This window comes from Balaenoptera borealis (genome assembly GCF_965194805.1).
Source record: "Balaenoptera borealis genome assembly, chromosome: 11".
Taxonomy (NCBI): Eukaryota; Metazoa; Chordata; class Mammalia; order Artiodactyla; family Balaenopteridae; genus Balaenoptera; species Balaenoptera borealis.
Genome location: NC_138868.1, coordinates 9,101,707 through 9,112,377, shown reverse-complemented (window position 1 = coordinate 9,112,377; position 10,671 = coordinate 9,101,707). Strand labels below are relative to the sequence as shown.

The 10,671-nt window shown below is 45.7% G+C and overlaps 1 long non-coding RNA gene across 12 annotated transcripts; it reads right to left on the bottom strand.

Moving 5' to 3' along the window:
* Positions 1–3,263: 3,263 nt before the first annotated feature.
* LOC309606741 lies at positions 3,264–7,002 on the bottom strand. Of its 12 annotated transcripts, XR_014232027.1 has the most exons (13): positions 6,915–6,998; positions 6,501–6,550; positions 6,142–6,228; positions 5,867–5,917; positions 5,622–5,763; positions 5,481–5,515; positions 5,066–5,114; positions 4,739–4,792; positions 4,524–4,558; positions 4,271–4,307; positions 3,833–3,882; positions 3,558–3,587; positions 3,264–3,379 (listed from the first exon to the last, which is right to left on the bottom strand). It is a non-coding gene; the product is annotated as an uncharacterized lncRNA (long non-coding RNA). The 12 variants fall into 12 exon arrangements; XR_014232023.1 differs by having other exon boundaries at positions 4,739–5,515; positions 6,915–7,001; XR_014232017.1 differs by having other exon boundaries at positions 4,075–4,307; positions 4,739–5,515; positions 5,622–5,917; positions 6,915–7,002.
* Positions 7,003–10,671: the final 3,669 nt, after the last annotated feature.

The window sequence follows — 10,671 nt, the reverse complement described above, 5'->3', positions numbered from 1 at the left end:
CATATTTATAAATTAATTGAACAATTTTAGACTTTTTTTTGGTGTTCTTGAGAGGAAGATGTTATAAACTTAAAAACCAACATAATATGAAGCAGGTTGAAGAAATGCTTAGTCAGTCTGAAGAGGTGTTTAATTTTTATTGCATCACCCAACCCTTCTGAGAATCTGTTGAAGCTTTTCCCAAATAAATGCATAGTTGCCTTATACAATTTTGCATACAATTTCCGAGGAGATTCTTAGAGCACCCTAAAGCCTGTTCACTAATCTACAAGTTAACAACCACAGCCCAAAAAAGATAGGAGGACCTGTCTGAAGGCATCCAAACACCTAAAAAGAGGCCACATCAAGTGGAGGAACAGGATCTGGAGGTCTTGGAAGGCCCTGTGGGCAGGCCCGTCCAAGGGCTGTCAGAGAGATAGCCTCGGCTGCACGACTTAAGACTGGCTGCTCTGGGCCTACATCCCCTTGTGGCAACTCTAGGTTGGAGTCGGGCCAGAAAAGAGGGACCAGCTGTCCTCTTGACCACCATCCCTACCCTCTTTGCTGATTTGTATTAGCTTCCTGGCTCCTAGGAATTCAAAATTTCTACTCCTATTTACACTCTCTGCTGAAATGATCTTATCCCGTGCCCTGGCTTTCCCTCCCATCCATCACCTGGTGATGACTGATTCCCAGCCTGACTAGTCTATGGTTTCATGTCATGCATGATTCCAGGTGCTTTATATGTATTAACAACATTAATAAGTAGTACTATCATCTTCCCTCTTTTACAGATGGAGAAACTGAGGCACAGCAGGTTAGGTGATGTCATTTTTTTTTTTAAGATTTTTTTGACGTGGACTTCCCTGGTGGCACAGTGGTTAAGAATCCGCCTGCCAATGCAGGGGACAAGGGTTCGAGCCCTGGTCCGGGAAGATCCCACATGCCGGGGAGCAACTAAGCCCGTGAGCCACAACTACTGAGCCTGAGCTCTAGAGCCCGAGACACAACTACTGAGCCCGCATGCCACAACTACTGAAGCCCGCGTGCCTAGAGCCCGTGCTCCGCAACAAGAGAAGCCACCTCATCACAACGAAGAGTAGCCCCAGCTCGCCGCAACTAGAGAAGGCCGCGTGCAGCAATTAACACCTAATGCAGCAAAAAAGAAATAAATTTAAAAAAGATTTTTTTGATGTGGGCTGTTTTTCAAAGTCTTTATTGAATTTGTTACAATATTGCTTGTTTTATGTTTTGGTTTTTTGGCCGCGAGGCATGTGGGATCATAGCTCCCCAACCAGGGTTCAAGCTTTTTTTTTTTGGCTGCGTTGGGTCTTCGTTGCTGCGCACGGGCTTTCTCTAGTTGCGGCGAGCAGGGACTACTCTTCGTTGCGGTGCGCAGGCTTCTCATTGTGGTGGCTTCTCTTGTTGCAGAGCACGGGCTCTAGGCTCACGGGCTTAGTTGCTCCGCGGCATGTGGGATCTTCCCGGACCAGGGCTCGAACCCGTGTCCCCTGCATTGGCAGGCGGATTCTTAAACCACTGTGCCACCAGGGAAGCCCGATTCCTCTTCTTTGTCGGCATTTATTATCTCAGGGTGCCTGAAACCTCAGCACTATTGACATTTTGTGTGGGGAGTTGGGGAGCTGTCCTATGCATTGTAGGGTGTTCAGCAGCATCCTTGGCCTCTACCCACTAGATAGCAGTAGCATAGCCCACCCACCACCCCCCACAAAAAATTGTGACAACCAGAAGTGTCTCCAGACATTTTTTAATGTTCCCCAGGGGGCAAAATCACCCCTGGTTGAGAACCACTCTATTTCAAATAATCTTGTTTGTTGGCTCTCATTCTGCCTCCTCCTCTTCCTCTAGAATGTAACCAAACATCAGTCAGCAAAGGCAAGGGCAGGGCCTTGGCTCTCCCAGTAAGTACACTGCTAGGTTGGGGATGGAGCAGCATGTTGGCACTGTTGACATGTACTGAGGTGGGGAGACTGGAGAGGAGCAGACATGGAATCAAGGTCTGAATGTCCGACTTGGTATCAGGTCAGGGGCAGGTTGGAGAAGTCCAGGCTAGAAATATCACAGACTGAGTCATCACTGTGTGGAAGGACTATGAGGGATTCCCTCATTTTGGAGCTCTCCCCCATTTCTCCAGATTGTCCCAGTCTCATTTCTTTCATCTCTTAGCTTAAGTAACTGGGCCTTAATTTGAATTCCTTATTTGCCACATGGTGAAAGTATTGCTTGCAGAAGGCTTCATTACCTACCAAACACTCCCATGGTGCTCGCTTCCCTGGGGTTTACAGGTCAGCACTGCAGGCTCTCTTACTGCTTGCAGTGCCTCGTTCTGGGTTTGTCCTCTGCTGTTCCTCCCACCTTTAAATACAGGTGCCTCCCCAGGGTTCCTGGGTGTGCCTTCTCTTACTTGGACCAACCCTTTCATTCTGTGGCTGATTACTGTGTTGACCACTCTTATTACTGTATGGCTACCATTTAATTAGCAAAAATGCACTTTCTTTCAGTTAAATCGCCTTTTACTTTACTATATTCCTGACACAAAACTTTTTTTTTTTTTTTTTTTTACAAACTAAGGAGATATGTTGAGTGTTCGACTATCAAGTTTGACCAACTAAGTGTAAATACTGCATGAATGAGGACTCATGAGTAGTCCTGACAACTTAGGCCCTGGTAATGAGAATATTAATGTTCTTTTTAAATTTATTTATTTATTTAATTTTTGGCTCTGTTGGGTCTTCATTTCTGTGCGAGGGCTTTCTCTATTTGCGGCGAGCGGGGGCCACTCTTCATCGCGGTGCGCGGGCCTCTCACTATCGCGGCCTCTCTCGTTGCGGAGCACAGGCTCCAGACGCGCAGGCTCAGTAGTTGTGGCTCACGGACCCAGTTGCTCCGCAGCATGTGGGATCTTCCCAGGCCAGGGCTCGAACCCGTGTCCCCTGCATTGGCAGGCAGACTCTCAACCACTGCGCCACCAGGGAAGCCCACAAAACGTATCTTATTGAGAAAAGTCTAGTAAAGTTTTAGGGCACAGCTAAAGGTTAAAGGGTCACCCAAACCCAGCAAACTTTCATACAGAACTCCTCAGCTAAGTACAGAGAGAAGGGAAAACTCCTTAAAGGTGCAAGGAGGCTCCCTGAATGCTTCCCTGGGTTAGACAGTTCAGCAGTAGGCAAACTGCCAAGCTTAAACAGGGTAAAGCCAGTAACAATCTTTCTGGGATTATCTCCTTCTGTCCAGCTAGACCCACTCAAACACAGGAATCAGTGAAGGTTTAAAAAAACAAAAAGTTTTATTTAGAAAGGCTGAAATGATTGTATGCTAATTTGAACAGGTAGGTTGTATAAGAAAATTCCATTTTTGATATCCTTCGAGAGTTGGATTCCTGTAGAGAAAAAAAAAAAGTTGAGTTTTCTTACCATATGGAAAAGTATATACCATATGGGTTTAGAAGGGCTATCCTTTAAACCAGCTAACATTAAAAGGATTGCTTCCAGATACTTTTCTATTTATCATGGTTAGTCTATTAAATATGTAACACAAGTACATGAATAGATACTTACCATTATGTGTGCTTTGTTCTTTCTTCAGACCTGAAGAAAAAAAAAAAAAACACAACCGATTTTCAACCAGTAATTTATTCCCTCCTTTGCCTTGTTGAGAAATTCTTATGATCCCTCAGACAGTTCCTTCTGGAACAAGCTTTCCTCTTCTCCCCCAGCCAGCCCCAGTGGGTTCACCTTTACAGGCTCTGGGACTAGGACAGGAGGTAAGACATGTGAATATTTCTTCACTGGGAAATTTTAACTTGACCCACCTTGTGTTTACATTTACTCACCTGTTAACTTCAGACTGGAGTTGAACAGAAATATGGCTTACTCCTTTCCCCTACGAAAGAATGATTGGGAACTAAGTCTCTGAACCACCCTCAGACAAAAGGCACATCTATGTAGGTCTCAACAGACATTTTTATAGAAACCACCACCTAGTCCACAAAGCTTCCTATTGGCTATAAAGCCCACCCAACTTCCCACTATTGTCACCTTTCACTCCAAGCCAAACTCACAGCTCAGAAAATACCTTTCAGTCATAGTGATCAGACTGGGGCGGTACTGAACTCATCACTGGTGAGTGGAAATCTGTCTGTCACAGGTGGTTCACAAATGGCCAAAGACAAACTTTGGATTAAACAAGTAATGTCTGCACAGCTATCCAAAGTGCCACAAAAAACGCTGGCAAATTCTATATAGCAGCCACAGATGACAGATTTATTTACCTCAATTCATTCTCAGGCTCCAGACAAGGAGCTGGACCTAAAACAAAAACAAGACTGAATCAGTAAGCTTACTTCCTGCATTAAAAGTTGTTCCCACCTAAGCTATGGTTCCTAGAAAATCAGATTTCCGAGTCTCAACAGCAAATCATCAGCCGAACGAGATTCCTTGTGAGTCATCATACAGACATGCCTAAAAAGGCATTTTTTCCTACTCAATACACTGTATGCACCAACGCATATGGAAAACACTCACCTTTGAGCAAACAAGCAGGTAATTGGCAATGGTACCTAGGGAAGGACAAAGCTGTGAGTGATACAAGTTCCTTACAGACAGTATCCCACTGCTGCCTTCTCCAGTTTCTCAGGTGTTCAGGTCTTTTCATTGTTTAAATCATAGTGAGCTAGTTTGATTCATCACAGAAACTGCTTACTTGGTGGTATATGCCATACAGACATTAATCAACTAACCTTTCAACTCTGGAGGCTTTCCATGAGTATACAGGAACAAGGAACAAGCTGCTCCTGAATGAGAAGATCATGTAATTAGCAAAATAGCCAGAATTATTCTAGCTAGGGTTAATGGATAAACCAAGAAAAGCTAAGCAAATGATATCCTCAGGCATTTGCTGCACCTCAGACACTTCCTTATGGAACAAGTTTTCATTCCCTCTCCCAGTTAGCCCCAGTGGGTTCACCATTACTGGCTCTGGGGCTAGAACAGGGGTAAGACAGAACGCTTGCTCTCCTCACTGGCACTGGAAACAAGCTACAACCAGCAAGGTTACAAGTACTCACCGCTCTCAACTCTTTCCAGGAGTTTGACCCTGAGCAGATGAAGAGGCATCTAGGAAATCAAGAAAGATAAAATAGGGGACTTCCCTGGTGGTCCAGTGTTGAGAATCCGCCTTCCAATGCAGGGGACAATGGTTTGATCCCTGGTAGGGGAACTGAGATCCCACATGCTGTGGGGCAACTAAGCCCGAGTGCTCTAGAGCCTGTGTGCCACAACTAAGACCCGACGAAGCCAAAGAAGTAAATATTAAAAAAAAAAAAGAAAGATAAAAGGTCAAGAAACATCACTAGAAGGAGCAAAAGAAACCAAAAAGTTACATGGACCAATCAGGGCTTTTACAACAACCCCCCCCCCCCAGATAGTTATCCAGGCTCACATATAACCTAATTTACCACAACATTGGGAGAAGTAACTTACTGTAAGACAGATGTATACATCACCATGGGAACAACCTGCAAAACGGGAGCAAATGGTTATTTCAAAATACTAGGATGGAATAAAATTTCTTCATTAACAGAAACTGCCATCAGAACTCTAACATGCTATTAAGTGTCGTACCTCACAGAGAATCAGCATTATCATTCAAATCATCTGACAGTGACATGCGGGTGAGGGAAGAGCACACCATCACAAGAACCAACCGTGCCGCCTGCTGGGTTGCCATCTCCCTCCCCAGGAAAATCATTCCAAGAGGAACAAGCTGGAAGGAGCAAAAAGGCAACACTGCTCCACTGACCATTTGCTCTCCAGGTTGTGGGGAACACCAGACAGACGACACCCTAACCCCCCATTTGCAAAATTACCTGCATTCACCCCGGGAGGCAGCTGAATTCCTTAGGATTGGTGATGAGATGCTGGAAACAGAAAAGGGAGGCATTATATGTACCTAAGAATAGCCATTCAAAACCCTTGAGTATTTGGGGCCCACTTCTCAGTAGTAAGATGACATCACTTTTGAGTTCAGGCATATGCTTGTCATTTTACGTTCATCATGGAGTGGCCACCGCAATCTGAAGCAGCAAGTCCCACTCAGATTCTGTGCCCCTACCCATGATTGCATAAAGCATCGTATACCCACCTGGAGCACCGCCATAATGCTCGATCCACACAGGGACAGGTCTTGTCCCATCCTCCCACCCGTAAGGCCTTTTGGTTTAAACCACATCTGAAAAATAAAAAGACCAAAGGACACCGTTCACTTTTATGTCTCGTAGCCTAACTGTCCCACGTCAGTCCCTTAACACCTCAGGGCTAAAGAGCCCAAACATTTGCCACAGACAGTGCTACTCAGAATTTTTATGTTTTCTCCACTAATTCATCAGAAAGAGAGAGTTCAACTTTTGAGATCATCCCCGTAGCACATCCCGGTGGACTTCCGTATATCCAACAATGAAACCAAAAAAATAAAGGCGGTAAAGGCACGCCACGAGCACTTACTGTAACGAGAGCTCTTTGCTATCCTTTAGTGTTCGACGCGCGCCCGAACCCTGAAGACAAGAGAACATCAGGTCAGCACTAGCCTATCTCGTAAACGCTTTGTTTTCCGGAGCTACGACTGCGTCGGCCGTTCAAGGCCTGTCTCCTCAGAGTCTCTTATCCTCACGGAGCTCAGTACAGGTCTGTGAAAAGATTCTCATCACAGAGAGGCCCGTCGGCACCGCCCCCCATCGCCATGTTGTCCTTCACAAAGCCCCTGTCGCTTCAAGGCCTCAATGCCATGGCCATGTTTTTCTCTCCCCTGCCCCACGAACCCAATAGATGCAACTGAGAAAGGCCAAGGCGCGAGCACGTTCTCGTGGTCTTTTCTTTTTTTTTTTTTTTTTTAAAGTGCAACCAAAGACACACACTTACCGAAATCTGTGGAAGAATGAGACCGAAAAACCTACCGCGAGACACTTAAATAGCGTCTCGCAGAGGTCCACGGGATTTGGGGGCGGGACTATGACAGGCGCAAGCGCAGAAAGAGAGGGCGTGCGAGCCTGGTGGCTCGTGGGTAAAGATTTCCAGAGGAAGCCCGGGTCGGGTGGGAGGAGGAGGCTGTGCGTTCCCTGACGCGGCGGCGCGAAAAAGGTGCGCATGCGCCTTAGGGAGTGTACAGGCGCGCCTAACGTATCGTGGTGGGGTCTCTACTGCGGCTACCTGTGGGACTGAGGCGACGAGTTCCCGGTTTCCCGCGGATCCTGGACTGACGCCCTGTCTCGGTCACAGCCGCCTGCCCCCTCTCCCTTGCCTGAGACACCCCCCCCCCCCCCCTGCGCACACACACCCTAAACCCGCGTGCAGGGTCCGACACCATGGACCGCGAACCTCATGAACCCTCGGTCGGCGTCGTTTCGGTTCCACACCAGCCGCCCAGCGAGCATTCTGGGTCTGGTCCTCAGGGTCCCAGCATGGGGGGCGACTCAGGTACTACTGGGCCCCGGGCCGAGCTCGAGTGGAGGGCCCTTGCATGGAGCCGTTTCGGGAAAGTGAATCAGGCCGTAGGTGCTTTTGAAATTTTATAACAGTCTTAGGATGTTTTCCTCAAGTGGCCACCTCTGTCCTGCTGTCCAGTCCGATTTTACTAGGAGCTTGGCTTGCAGTAGGGCTAATATTAGCTGACATTTGAAGCGCCGTTTTAAGCACATTACGTGAATTGATTATACTTTAGTTCTTCAAATCCCAAAAGAGAGGTTGGTACAGTACACGCATTTTATAGATGCGGGAATCTAGGTGTAAAGACCTCTTGCACAGCAGCCTACAACTCCCGCCTGATTGGCGAGGTAGTTCCAGTCACCTGTATACACTTGTTATTGAGGCCAACCAGCATCAATTTATTCATCGTTTGTGGTGAACACCTAGGGTACATGTGCGTTTTTAAAATTTTTTATACATGTACATTTTATAGTCATTTATTAAGGTTTTACTGTGTGCTCTCCTGTATGACCTCACCTAATACTACAACCCTAGGAGGAGATATTAGGTAATGTTAGGGATGAGGAACCTGAGGTCTAGAGAGGTTAATTAACTTGCTCGGTGTTATCCAGCTAAGAAATATCAGAGCCCACGTACAAATCCAGGCAGTCTGATTCCAGAGCCTGCACTTTTTATTTTTTATTTTTGGCTGCGTTGGGTCTTTGTTGCTGCACATGGGCTTTCCTCTAGTTGCGGCGAGCGGGCTTCTCATTGCGGTGGCTTCTCTTGTTGAGGAGCACAGGCTCTAGGCACGCGGGCTCAGTAGTTGCGGCTCGCAGGCTCTAGAGCACAGGCTCAGTAGTTGTAGCGCACAGGCTTAGTTGCTCCGCGGCATGTGGGATCTTCCCGGGCCAGGGCTTGAACCCGTGTCTCCTGCGTTGACAGGCGGATTCTTAACCACTGCGCCACCAGGGAAGCCCGAGAGCCTGCACTTTTGATCACTCTGCTTTACTGCTGTCCTCACGCTCTTCTCTGGGAATTTGGGGGGCAAGCAAATACACAGGAAACAAATGGCATGATCCCTGGATACTGTTTCAGTTTTTTTTTCATTGCTGTCTTCCTCTCTCCAGGAGCCTCAAAAAGACATTTTCCCCTCTAATCCCAACCATGAAGTTGTAATAACACTGATATACTGTATGTCTGTTTATGTTCCACGGACCTTTGGAGGGCCAGAAACCTTTTTTTTTTTTCTTTTTTTTAATATCTAGGGTTTTTTGCCCTCTCCCTGCTCTGCAGGAATCCATTTTCACTCCTTTGGGGGCAGTGTTGTCCCCATGCATGTCCCAGTGTAACACAAGTGACAAAAGAAGTACTGAAAGAATTCCAGTATGAACAAAGTTATTATAGATGGAATAAATTCATTTATTCAATAACTATTAAGTGCTTGTGCAAGTACATGATTGGAAAGTTGTAACAAAATGTATAGAATATGGAACAGATAAGTTATGGAAAATTCAGAAGGTCCAGAGTAGGCAGATAGGTCTAGGGAGGTTGTGTGTGGGCATGGGAGTTGGGGAATGCTTTATGGAGTGCCTGGACCTTGAAGGTTAGATAAACAGAACCAGGGAGGGAATTCAAGTTAAACAATTTGAGCAACAGGATTGGAGCTGGAAAAGGAAGTGTATGAATATAGTTCATGAAAGATGGGCTGAAGGGGAATCAGAATATAAAATTGGAAAAGATTTCCTGAGGAAGGCCAGATGAGGAGGGCCTGGAATGCAAAGCTAAATAATTTGAACTATAGATAGAAATAAACAGTGAAAGTTTTTGAGTAGGGAGGTGATGAGAAATTGAGGGATAAGATGAGACAAGGACATTAATTAGATTGTCACAGTAGTTTAAGCAGCAGGTAAGTGGATTCTGTACTAACAAGTGTAATGAAAGGGAAATAGGAGAGGATTTACATCAGAAGTCTTCAACTCATAGCTACAGGAATATAAGTAATGCAGTAAGCCGTAGGAACCGGGTGGGGACTCTGGCGATCTAGGTAGCTCTGTCTTAGCTCCAGCAGATTGTTGCCTTCCTAGAATATTGTTCTCTGAAAAATCTGATCAAGAGAATCCAGAAATCCAGAATTGTTTATTAATTTGCCCATTGAAAAAGTTGGCATCGGGACTTCCCTGGCGGTCCAGTGGTTAAGACTCTGCACTTCCAATACAGGGGGCGTGGGTTCGATCCCTAGTTGGGGAACTAAAATGCCACATGCTGTGTGGTGCAGCCAAAAAAACCCAAAAAAACAAATAATAAAATGTTGGCATCTAACTTAAAAATTTTAAGCATTTTCTATGAGCCAATCAAAATATGCCTGTGCACCAAGAGTGTGAATTTTCAGCATCTTTTGTAGTGATATAGAATCCACTAGAAAGGGGGGAATGTCAAAAACTGGATATTCTTTTTGGAAGCTGTAAGTGGGTTGAGGGGCTTAAGCACCAAAAAAAAGCCAATGTTCTTGGCAGTTGGAGATCACGGGCACAACCTTCACTTAACGTTTAGTCTACCAATATTTATCTGTTGAGTATCTACAAGGCACAGGAGATACAACGGAACAAAGCAGACAGTCCCCTTATGCTCCCGTGGAGCTTATATTCTGGTGGAAAACACAGACAAATAATAGGTCAAGTGCAGTTAAATGCTGTGGTGAAAATTGGACTTCCCTGGTGGTCCAGTGGTTAAAACTCAGCACTTCCACTGCATGGGGCACAGGTTCGATCCCTGGTTGGGGAAATAAGATCCTGCATGCCATGAGGTGCGGCCAAAAACAAAAAACAAAACAAAACAAAAAAACAAAGCTATGGTGAAAATTAAGTAGGGAAAGAGAGAGGGAGTGCTGGGGCAGAGGGGGAGGAATTGTCATTTCACTCAGAGAGGGCCTCTCTGAGAAGGGACATTTGTGCAGAACTCTGAAAGAAATGGAGGAGAGAGCCGTGTGAGGTAGAATGCTCCAGGTAGGACTGCAGCACTGGACTGTGCTTACTGATTTATAGGTTGTGGTTAGGATTTTAAAAACAAAACTGGGGAGGTTTTATATACGTCAAGGTGAAGTTTGGTGGAAATAATGCAAGTTTCATTACCCATGAAATAAGTGAATGCTGGACATTTTTTCCTTTGAATAATAAGGTAAAAAGAGGATGTTGCACAAGTGAAGAATGTAGTA